We start from the raw sequence: 11,775 nt of genomic DNA, 5'->3' as shown, positions 1-11,775 counted from the left end.
CGCCAGAGAGACTGAGAGACAGAAAGCGAGAAATCACCCCAGAGTCAATGGCCACACTGTAATCTCTTCTCCTCCACTCTCGTCTTGGGATTTTGGTCATGCACACACACATGCCCAGCATGAGTTTTAAGAACCTGGTGGCTTGCTTTCATATTTTCCCTCTCTCTGTCTCTCTGTGGTCAAATTAAAAAAATAATAATAATAAATAAAATTGAGAAGCTCTGTTTGGTGCTTTGGATCCTTTTCCATCGGTTCATGAAGGCACTTGTCAGCAGCCCAACTGCCAAAATGGTGAAGCAGATTGACAACATGAATGCTTTTCATGAAGCCTTGGAAGGTGCAGAAATAAGCTTGTAGCAGCTGACTTCTCGGCCACGTGGTGTGGGCCTTGCAAAATGATCAAGCCTTTCTTTCATTCCCTCTCTGAAAAGTATTCGATGTTCTGTTCCTCGAAGTAGACGTGGATGACTGTCAGGATGTTGCGTCAGAGTGAAGCCAAATGCTTGGTCACCTTCCAGTTTTTTAAAAAGGGACAGAAGATGGGTGAATTTTCTGGAGCTAATAAGGAAAAGCTTGAAGGCACCATTAATGAATTAATCTAATCATAGTTCCTGAAACCGTAACCAGACATCGGCTATTTAAAACTTGTAATTTCTTTATTATTTACAGAGTGTGAAGTGTAGAGACTATATACCCAACTGCCATCTGATTATAACTGATAATAAAATATTAATTCTACCCTTTTAAAAATAAGTAAATAAATAAATAACTTTAAAAAATAACTTGGTTTAGATCAATAAGATAATATGCAAAAGAGCCTTTACTATTAAAAAAAAACATAAAATAAAACACACACACCAAAAATTACAAAGATATTTTTAAAATTTCTATTATTAGTATTATACTGAGAGAGATGATAAAATATTGCATCCATGAAACCAAAAACATGTACAGTTTGGTCTAAAGAAACTATCAGAAAATAACAAGAAGCTTTTAGAAATTTAAACTATAATAACCAAAATGAGAATTTTTTTCTTTTTTTTTTAAGAGATTTTTTGCTATAGGGTACATAGACTCGCGAGAGAGAGAGATAGAAAGCAAGAAATCACCCCAGGAGAGATGGCCACTCCTCAATGCCTCCTTCTTCTCTCAGGATCTTGGACATGCACACACATGTGCCTGGCATGAGTTTCAAGCCACCAGGTCCGGGACTCAAACCGTGGTCAACTACATGGGAGTCTGGCGATGTAACCATTAGACCATCTGCTGGTCCCCCAAAATGAGAAATTTTAACAAAATGGTTGAAAGGAAAAGTTGAGGGATATCCTAGAAAGCAGAGTCAAATGTCAGAATTCACCCATTCATTCTGGCCAGCAGTTCGGGGCTATTAGTTTCTCTACATCCTCGACAACACTGGACAGTAAAATAAAACAAAACAAGACAAAAAATTTGCATTTTGGTATGCAAAAAGTAATATGTCATTGTTTTAGTTTGGTTTGTTTGTTTAAAAGTGAGGCTGAACATTTTCCCGTATTCTTTAACCACGGACATCTCACATACAAAGCACCCAGCAAGCTCTAACAGCAATCAAGTTTTCTGCCCGAGTCTTTTCAGTTTCCTTTGCCTTGTCTGTCATTAGAAACATCTCTGGGTAATATCAATATACTATGTGAGGTTTTGGAAACAAGTGGTAAGGCAGAAATATATAAAGGATCTCAAATAGATTTGATCGGTTAGATGCCTCCAGAACTTTGTCACATAAGCAGTAACTGAGGAGAGAAGGGCCTGCTTATATACCACCGCACAGTTGGGAAGCATCTGAGTAGTTCATCGCTGCACTTTGATTTAACCGGTGATTTGCTGATTTCGGGTGTAGTAAGAAGGGGTTTTCAAGGTTGCTTAGAATGTCTGTGCCGACTGTGCACTGCTCAACTCCAGCGGGAGCCATTTGCATACCAGACCATCCACGGACCCCTGGAGTTGCACTCTGCACCATCTAGCCGTTGGATCCAGAAGCCCTGGCTGGGTACAGGCCTTTCAGGCTCTATCTTGGGGATATATTGGTATATTTTCTATACCATGCCTTTGAAATCTAAGATAATTTTACATATTAGGATGAATAATAATGAATTGTCAATACTTCACTTTTTTTTTTCAAATATATTTATTTACTTTATTTTATTTGTTATTATTATTATTTTTTATTTTACCAGGGAGACAGAAAGGGAAAGTGAAAAAGTAAGCTGCCAGGTCTAGGACTCGAACCGTGGTTGGCCATGTGGGAGTCCAGAACCATAACCACCCACTAGCCCCAATACTTCCCAGTTTTTGATCTAAAAACTTGCCAACTTCAAAAGGCTCAACCCAATAAATACAGCATACCTATATAATGAACAAAGGTATTATATCAATAAATTAAGAATTGGCCAGAGGGCCAGAGGGTGGCAGGACGGTTAAGGGCGCTGGACTCCCACTTGGCCCACATCCCAGATCTGGCGACTTGCTTTGTCACTTTCCCTTTTTCTCTCTCTGGTAAATGAAGGAGAGAAAGAGAGAAAGAGAGAAAGAGAGAAAGAGAGAGAGAGAGAGAGAGAGAGAGAGATAAGAAGGGAGGGGGAGAGGAAGCACCCCCAATGGGGGATGGCCATGCTGCAGAGAGAGAGAGAGATACACAGAGAAAGAGAGAGAGAGAGAGATAGAAAGAAAGAGAGAAAGAGAGAAAGAAAGAGAGAGAGAAAGAGAGAGAGAGAGAAAGAAAGAAAGAAAGAAAGAAAGAAAGAAAGAAAGAAAGAGAGAAAGAGAGAAAGAAGGAAAGGAAAAAGAGAAAGAAAGGGCTAAATGGCCATTGCCTTTTTTTTTTTTAATTTGCCAGAGGGTTCATGCACTTGCCAGAGTGAGACAGAGAGACAGAGACAGAGGAAAGTAGGAAAGCACTCCCAATGGCGAATGGTCACTGTGAAATCCCTTCTCCATTTCTCCTTTTGGGAATTTGGGCACAGACATCCACACTGAATGTGTTTTTCTAGCTGCAAGGTCCAGGATTTGAAACGCGCAGTCAGCCACATGAGTCCAACCAGGCTTTTTTTTTTAAGAATTCTTTTTTATTTAACTAGTATGTATGTATATATGTACTTTAACTTGACTGAGGGTGGGGGAGAGAGAGAGAGAAAGCAAGCCGCGAGGTACAAGACTCAAACCGTAGTTGGCCATGTGCGAGTCCAGCACCCTTAACCGCCACGCCACCTGCCGGCCCCAAGATGCAGCCATCTTAACTACCACCTCTCCGACTGCCCTATCATTGCCTTACTTCTCAGTTATTTAAGAGACATCAGTACAACTTGCTCTAATGCATAAGATTTGTTGTGGGTTTGCCCACCAGGAATAAACCAAAATAAACGAAGAACAGGGTAGGACTTTCATTAATCACTGGAGCCTGCTGGGAGATGGCCTTCCTATTAAGAAGTATTACAGTGAGGTAAGATTTTTGAAGAGAAAAATACATAGCCACTAAGTTTTAAAAACAGTCAGGGAAACCCTACAAACCTTTCAGATATATGAGGAAATGTCCAGTGAGTGATGGCTCTTGACTAATGGGAGGAAAATTGTCACCCTAAAGGAGAAATGTATCTGAGAAGCACCTTCTTTCGGGACAACGAGCATCTCTAATTGTTCCTAGAGCTTATGCTCAGAGATGAACAGGGAACTAGCTTGGCATGAGTAGGAGCCACAGTGTGCAGGAAAAAGTTAAATGTCATCAGGATTCCTAGAGTCACACAGACATCACTGATGGGGGCTGAAATGTAACAGGAAGCACAGTATTGAGGAAAGGGATGGGGTTCTTTCAAAATGGCAGGGAAACTGGACCCACTTAGCCTCCATCTAACTGTACATGTGCCTTCAGACACATTCCTCCCTCAGGACTTCAGTGTCTCTGTCAAGCTGCTGAAATTTGGACAATAATTTGGAAATTCTACTTTTGGTCAATTATCCTAGAGAAATCTTCAAGGAAGTACACTGAGATTAATCCACAAGCAGTGCTTTACAATACCAAAATAATTAGAAATTTCTCAAATTTTACACAAGGGGAAGTGGTTAAATATTATATGGCATAAGTTCGAAATATAGAACATTATATGTCATCATTAAAAATAAGTAAAGGGACCAGCAGATGTTGTAATGGTTATGTAGCTGGACTCCCATGTAGTCAACTATGGTTTGAGTCCTGGATCCGGTGGCACGTGCATGTGTGTTTCTCTCTGTCTTTCCGGAGAATGCACGCGCCCTAAAGCAAAAACTTCTCTCAAAAAACAATAAATAAATAACAAAAATAAATAAATAAAAGCTATTTTTTTGAGAGAGATGTTTGCAATAGGATGCAAGTACTTGCTAGAGAGACAGAAAGTGAGAAATCGCCCTCCAGGGAGAATGTCCACACCACCATCTCTTCTCCTCCATTCTCCTCTTGGGATTTTGGCAAGCATGTACACACGCCATCATGTGGAAGTCCTGAAATGTAACCGCTATGCCATCTGCTGGCCCCATAAAAGCTATTTTTTCTAAAATCATAAGTAAACTCAATTATCATGATGAATTGTAAAGTAAAATAGAAGGTTGCAATTGATATGCATAACATAGCTCCAAATTTGTAGAAAATGAATAATAATAAACAATAAAAAGTAGCACAAGGGCCAGAAGGTGACATGTTGTTTGAGGTGCTGGATTCCCACACGGCTAACTACAGTTCTAGTCCCAGACCTGGTGGTTTAAAGATCACGCCAAGCATGTGTGCATGCATGCCCATACTCCCAAGAGGAAACAGAGGAGAAGGGATTGTGGCACGGCCATCCCCTCTTTTATGGGGGGAGGGGATGATTTCTCACTTTAAAAAATTGGGTTGGGAACCAGCAACTGGTGTAGCAGTTACATCGCTGGACTCCCACATGGCCAACCAGGGTTCAAGTCCTGGGCCAGGTGGCTTCACTCATGCCAGGCATATGTGCATGTGTGCCCAAGATCCCAGGAGGAGAACAGAGAAGGGATTGCAGTGTGGCCACCCCCCGGGAGATTATTTCTCACTTTCTGTCTTTCTTTCTCTCCAGTAAGTGCACATGCCCATTAGCAAAAATTTCTCAAAAAAAAAAAAAAGGGTCATCTGAAAAGTCATGATGCATTTTTGCATAGAAAAACATAGAAAATGCATCATGACTTTACCAACAACCCAATAAGTAAAATGTAAAAATAAGATAAAGAGAGGGAGTAAGAGAAAGACTGAAAAGTCACATGACCAAGAGAAGTAGTGAGCTTTCAGATCATTTTTCTTATTCTTTATATATTCCAAATTTTTATAATATCCTCAATTATTTTTATAATTTAAAAGATAAAAAATATAATCAATTTTATTTGAATGAAGAGATCTGAAGATAAATTCCTTCCGGCACCAATATTCAGTCTTATAAAAAGAAAGATGCACAGATACCAAGACTACATGTGAACGTAATGCTCTTTCCTCCGCTTCCTTCCCTTTTTCCTCCCTGGCCGTGCAGGGTCCTCCAGACCATTGGGTTTTACAGACAGACATGCCCTCTGAAGCCATAAGGCTGTACTGGGCAAAGCAACAGTAGGTAAGACCTTGAGGTTTGGACTGTCTTCACAATCTGAAGCTTAGACCAAACTTTTTGACAAAGATGCAATCGGAAAGGACCATACTTACTGGCCCGTAATTGTCCTCCGGCTTTTCTTTCATGGAAAAGGTAGGCCCCTGGATGGTCTGTTAGCACCAGGGAATTGCACGCCTTCCCTTAAATATTTCCATTCTTAAAAGACTTCTCAGGATTCTGAGGGTAGAGGCACGCAGAGGGTGCCCACGACAGACACCAGCTAATTTTAGCTGACACGAACACTTGTTATTGCCTGCCAGAAGTCCATTTCCCCTTCTGGTGCCAGGACTGAGTTTCCTGAGGAACCTGCCTCCCTCCTTCTCAGCCACGTCCTTCAGATGTCACCGATTCTTCCTTAGTCTGAAGAAAAAGCAGTGGATGGGAAAGAGAGCAGAGCAAAGGGACCGACTTCAGGGAGAATTCTGCTCCTGACATTCCTCCACAAGTGTGTTGCCAAGTTGCCAACAGCCTCCAGGGCACCGAATGCCGTGGGGCAGTTCTCAGTGTCACCTTATTTGACCCAGGAGCAGCATTCAACCCAGACGACCACTTCCTCTTCTTAAAACACTTCTTCACTTGGCGCTCAGGACAACCAGTTCTCCTGGTTTATCCACTCCCCCCCAACCCCGACTCTCTCTCAACCCAACTCGCTCTCTCTCACTCACTGTCTTCTTGGTTGGTTTCCTGTCTTTCTTGTCTCCAGCCTTTAAAGTTGGAGCGTCCCAAGGCTCAGCTGGTCCTTGGGACGCCTCTTCTTTTCTACCTCCCTCCCTTCGATGAGTGCATCTAGTCTCGCTGCATTTAAAGCCAGCCCCCCTGAGTTTAAACACCACCACAAAAGTCAGCCTCATGACCACTGAGTACGATGATAGCATAAGCAAAAATACATTGCCACATTTACTCACATGTTATGAAAATCTACTTCTGTATTTAAAACCGAAAATTTTCCCCCAATAAAATGCCAATGCATGAAAACTTGGAAATGGCAGTAACAGCCCAGCTCCCCTTGTCCGAAACAAGGCAGCGTGATGGGGGTGAGTGACAGAGACCTCATCGGCCTCTCCCGCACCCCTTCACTTGGGAACAGCAGCATGCCAAGGGAAAGCACCAGCGGAGCACTGTTGTGTGTGTGTGTGGGGGGGGGCTCTCTGAGAAGTCCCGGGGTTCTGGTTTTGTGTGTTTCTCATTTCCTTTGTGAGCTGTCAGCACGGTGTCCACCAGGAGTAGTAGGATATCTCAGGACTGATCATCAACAAAGGTGGCAGAAATAGAAAGTGAGAAAGCAAGCCACCAAGCCCAGGACTTGGAACTGTGGTCGACCATGTGGGAGTTCAGCACCTATAACCACCACTCCAACTTCTGGCCCCAAAATCTATGAGAAGAAACCTATATTCAGTTGCCTAACTGTGAAAGTTATAAATTTTAGTAATAGAGAACAAAAACTATCCAGACTGAGAAGCAGCTGTCTTAGTTCATTTTGTGGTGCTAAAACAGAAAATTACAGCTTGGGTAATTTATTAGCGGCAGAAGTTTATTTAGCTTACAGTCCTAGAGGCTGGGACATTACAGATCAAGGGGCCAGCATCTGGTGTATCATTCCTTGGCAGGAGGCAGAAGGGCAAGCAAGCATGAGGGCAAGAGCTGGGATCACAGCATGAAGCTCTTTTGTAATTGGCATAATCTATTCATGAGAGTGGAGGCTTCATGACCTGAATACCTCTTGTTAGGCTCTACCTAACTCTGCTATACTGGGGATTAAGTTTCTAACACATGCTACTGGGGGGACATATTTGGATCACACCAATTTATCTTTGTTCCCTCTTTGTTTCTTTCATGAGAGACAGAAGAAGGGAGAGAGAAAGGCGGATACCCTGATGGTGTCTCACCATGCTATGATCCTCCCAGCCAGATCACAGTCATACTTCCGTGCACTTAAGTGTGCTCAGGGTGACATGACCCAGGATCCAAAACCAGGCCTACCGTGCAGTTACAGTATTGCGCAACAGGACCTACTGACTGTACCACGGTAACTGGGTCATCAAACAACAACTTCAAAGCAAAAACTTCTCAAGACAATGGGAATATCTTCAACTACTTGAGGGGGAAAGATTTTTACTTTAAAAATGTCATCCCTCTTTTACCACACTGGTGCCCTTTAATATATGTGTATATATATGTGTGTGTGTGTGTTTTTTTTAAGTTTGTTACAGGGCACATGCACTTACCACAGACAGACAAAGAAAGAGAGACAGAGGCAAAGTGAGAAAGCAAGCAGCCAGGTCCAGGATGCAAACCATAGTCAGCCATGTGGGAGTGCAGCACCCTAACCACCATGCCACCTCTGCCCCCCCATTGATGCCCTTTTTAAAAAATTCTTTTGATATGCTTAAAAAAATAATTATGAGTTGGGACCAGCAGATGGTGTAATGGCTACGTTGCTGGACTCTCATGCAGTCGACCATAGTTCATGTCCCAGACCTGGCTACTTAAAACTCACGCTGGGCAAATGTGTGTGTGTGTGTGTGTGCGCAAGATCCTGAGAGGAGAATGGAGGAGAAGGGATTGTGGCGTAGCCATTCGCCCTGAGAAGGGTGATTTATTGCTTTCTGTCTCTCTCTCTCTTTCTCTCTCTCTCTAGTGAGCACACATGCCATAGAGCAAAAATATCTCTCTCTCAAAAAAAAAGAAGATAATTATGAAATAAATCAAATTAAGAACTCAAGAAAGGGAAAAGGCATATTGAGAAAATAATTATATTGAAATTCATTAAATTGGGATTGGCAGATGATGGGGTGGTTAAGGGTGCTGGCCTCCCACATGACCAACCACGGTTCAAGTTCTGGACCTCGTGGCTTGCTTTCTCACTTTCCCTCTCTTTCTCTCTCTCTCTGTCCCTTTCTGGTCAAATATAAATAAATAAATAAATAAATAAATAAATAAATAAAATGTTAAAAAAAAAAAAAAGAAATCCATTCACTTCATGGAGAGATGAGTTTGGTTATTAGTATCTAAATAAAGAAGAAAAAATCCTGTAAAATATATGACTAAGAATTTTCTGTATTGGAGTTTATATTTGTAATATTGCCAGATTAAATGTTTTAAGTAAGAAAGGAGGATACAGGGAAGCAAACGCTCTGGAATTCTTTTTTAATAACAAGGTCAAAAGTTACTCCCTTTTACTTTAATATTAAGATAAAATTAAGCTCCAAAATACCTTTTTTGTTTTTTAATATTTTTAGGGTTTTTGCCATAGAGTATGTGCACTCACTGGAGAGAGACAGAGAGAGAGAGAAAGTAAGAAATCAACCCCCAGGATGGCCGTGCCATAATCCCTTTTCCTCCATTCTCCTCCTGGGATTTTGGGCATGCATGCACTTGTGTCCAGTGGGACTTTCAAGCTGCTGGGGCCAGAACTCGAATCATGGTTGGCCATGTTGCAATCCAGCTCCTTAACCACCACACCACCTGCTGGCCCCAGGAATACTTTTTTTTAAATGAAAAATTTCCCTGGGTAAAATTTAAAATAATATGTCTGTTATCCAGGACCAACAGATGGTTATGTCTATGGTTAGTTATGTCACTGGACTCCCACATGGCTGACTGTGGTTCGAGTCTTGGACCTGATGGCTTGAAAATCATGTCAGGCACAGTGCATGCATGCCCAAGATCACAAGAGGAAAATGGAGAAGGGATAAAGGTGTAGCCATCCCCTCAGGGGCTGATTTTTCACTTTCCCTCTTACTGTCTCTGTCTCTCTGTCTCTGGTGAGCACACACGCCCTAAGGCACAAACCTCTCAAATAAATAAATAAATAGTCTGTTATCCACAGCTTTGTAGAATGTATGTGACAACAAATAAACAAAAGTCCAGAATCTATATAGTACCAGGGAGAATAAAACAAGAATGGTAGATAAAATAAATGGGAACTGTTTAAATTTCTCTATTAAAACAGAGACTCAAAGAAAAAAAAAAAGAAAAGAGACTCATTTGAATTTGAAAACCCAGTCACGGTGACACATTGCTGCCCAGTGCTGGAGTCATATGGGAGGCCTGAACACTCTAAGTGTGCCCATGGGTACCCATGACCCTTGCTGGATGGGAAGCTGGGGAGAGCCCCTGTTGAGGGTAACGGCTCTCTTTCTTGCTCCCTCTCTCTCTCATGAAAGAGATAAATAAAATACACTTTTAAAAAAAGCCAATGGCTTGCAGGAAAGACATCTAAAATAAAATGATACAAAAAGATTAAAAATAAAGAGGTAAAACAAGTAGCCAAATGAGGTGGGAGAGTAGAAATTAAGACAAAAATAAAGTAGAAATGGGGAGTGACTGTGAATAGATACAGTTCCTTCTTTTAAAGATTTATTTAATTTCATTTGTTATTATAATTATTATCATTATTATTATTTTAATTTGGCCAAAGAGAGAGAAGAGAGAGAAAGGGAAAAGCGAGAAAGCAAGCCACCAGGTCCGGTGGGAATCCAGCACCGTTAAACACCATGCCATCTGCTGGCCCAGGTACAGTTTCCTTTTAAGGTGACAGAATGGTCCAGAATTGATTGTGGGGGGTGATGCATGATTCTGTGAATTAAAGACTGCAAGTGAGTAAATGGTATGCTATGTGAATTCTATCTCCAAAAATAATAAGATTAACAACTATGGATTCAAACCTCAACTGCAGCACCTACCAATTGAGAGATTCTGGGTCAGTTACTTAACTACTTATTCCTCAGTCTCATCTGTGAGAGGGACAGAGACCGGAGCTAGCACCGACGGGTGATCAGAACTGTGTGGCCCAATGCACATTACAAAACCTGTAATGTTAACTGAGGCCGCCACCACTTGCATTTACTAAACACTTACTGTATTAGTTTCCTGCAGCTGCTGTAACAAGTTACCACAAATCTGGTGGCTTCAAACAACACACACTGGGACCAGCAGATGGCGTAATAGTTATATCACTGGACTTCCACATAGTCGACCACAGTTCAAGTCCTGGACCCAGTGGCTTAAAACTCACACTGGGCACACGGGTGTGTGGGCCTAAGATCCTGGGAGGAGAATGGAGGAAAAGGGACTGCGGCGTGGCCATCCCCCCGGGGGCTGATTTCTCACTTTCTCTCTTTGCCTCTCCAGTGAGCGCATATGCCCTATAGCAAAACTCTCTCTTGAAAGAAAGCAAAAACAAAAACAAAAAACACATTTGTTCTCTTACAGTTCTGGAAGTGTCGAGCCTGAAATCAGTCTCACTGGGCTGAAACCAAGGTGTCAGCATGTCTAAGTTCTCTCTGAGGTTCTAAGGGAGCCTTGTCGTTTTCACCTTCTAGAGCCACACTGCTTGACTTGTGGCCCCATCCTCCATCTTCAAAGCCAGTGGCATGGCATCTTGTGTCAGAGGTCACACTGCCTTCTTCCATGTCAAGTCTCTCTCCTTCCGTCTTACAAGGACACTCGTGATTGCATTTAGAGTTCTCATAGACAAGTCAAGCTACTCGTCCTCTCTCAAGACCATTAACAACCATATCTGCAAAGACCCTCTTTCCACATAACATTCACAGGTTCTACGGGTCAGGGCCTGGAAAATCATTGCGGCCAAAAAAAGAAGACAAGGAAAGATCTATGAAAAATCCTCATTGTTATTTCTAAGCACACCAACGTAAAGCAATAAAATGAAGACATTAAGCAAAACATGGTTTCAACACTTCATATAGCTTAAATTGAAAAACGAGTACTGAACTATTAATTTTCGGTTTACCCACCTTTGTTCACTAGAAAATTTTGGGGGTTCTCCCTTCCCTGCCTTTTCAGTGTAACACCTAAAAAATCATTTTGCTAATGACACACGTCTACAGATGTCTTTATATGTCTGCTTCTGAGCACTACTTTACTGATTTGGGCTCAGAGGTTCTGATTCGCGCTTCCTAAATCCTACCCAACCAGACCCTCCTCCTGGTTCTGGCTTCCTGAGTCCTGCCCCTATTTAAGGCTTAGAAATTTTCACTCATGTCCATTCCATCCCACCTAAAGTTATGTAGCCACCAAGCCTCAGCTTTCTAAAACGCTGCCTGAGAGCATTATGTCTTCCTTGATCCTTTCTAAGACTTTACTGAATGACTCTTTC

The 11,775-nt window shown here is 41.9% G+C and overlaps 1 protein-coding gene and 1 pseudogene across 2 annotated transcripts in view; one reads left to right on the top strand and one right to left on the bottom strand.

The window, feature by feature from the left end:
- ENTPD1 (ectonucleoside triphosphate diphosphohydrolase 1) overlaps positions 1-11,775 on the bottom strand; it is a 117,552-nt gene that overhangs the window by 96,225 nt on the left and 9,552 nt on the right. The gene's annotated exons all lie outside the window — the stretch shown is intronic.
- Positions 255-602, top strand: LOC102473043 (thioredoxin pseudogene; annotated as a pseudogene).

Source organism: Tupaia chinensis, unplaced genomic scaffold (assembly GCF_000334495.1).
Source record: "Tupaia chinensis unplaced genomic scaffold, TupChi_1.0 Scaffold000539_1, whole genome shotgun sequence".
Taxonomy (NCBI): Eukaryota; Metazoa; Chordata; class Mammalia; order Scandentia; family Tupaiidae; genus Tupaia; species Tupaia belangeri.
The sequence above is the reverse complement of the archived record's forward strand: the minus strand, read 5'-3'. Positions and strand labels throughout refer to the sequence as shown.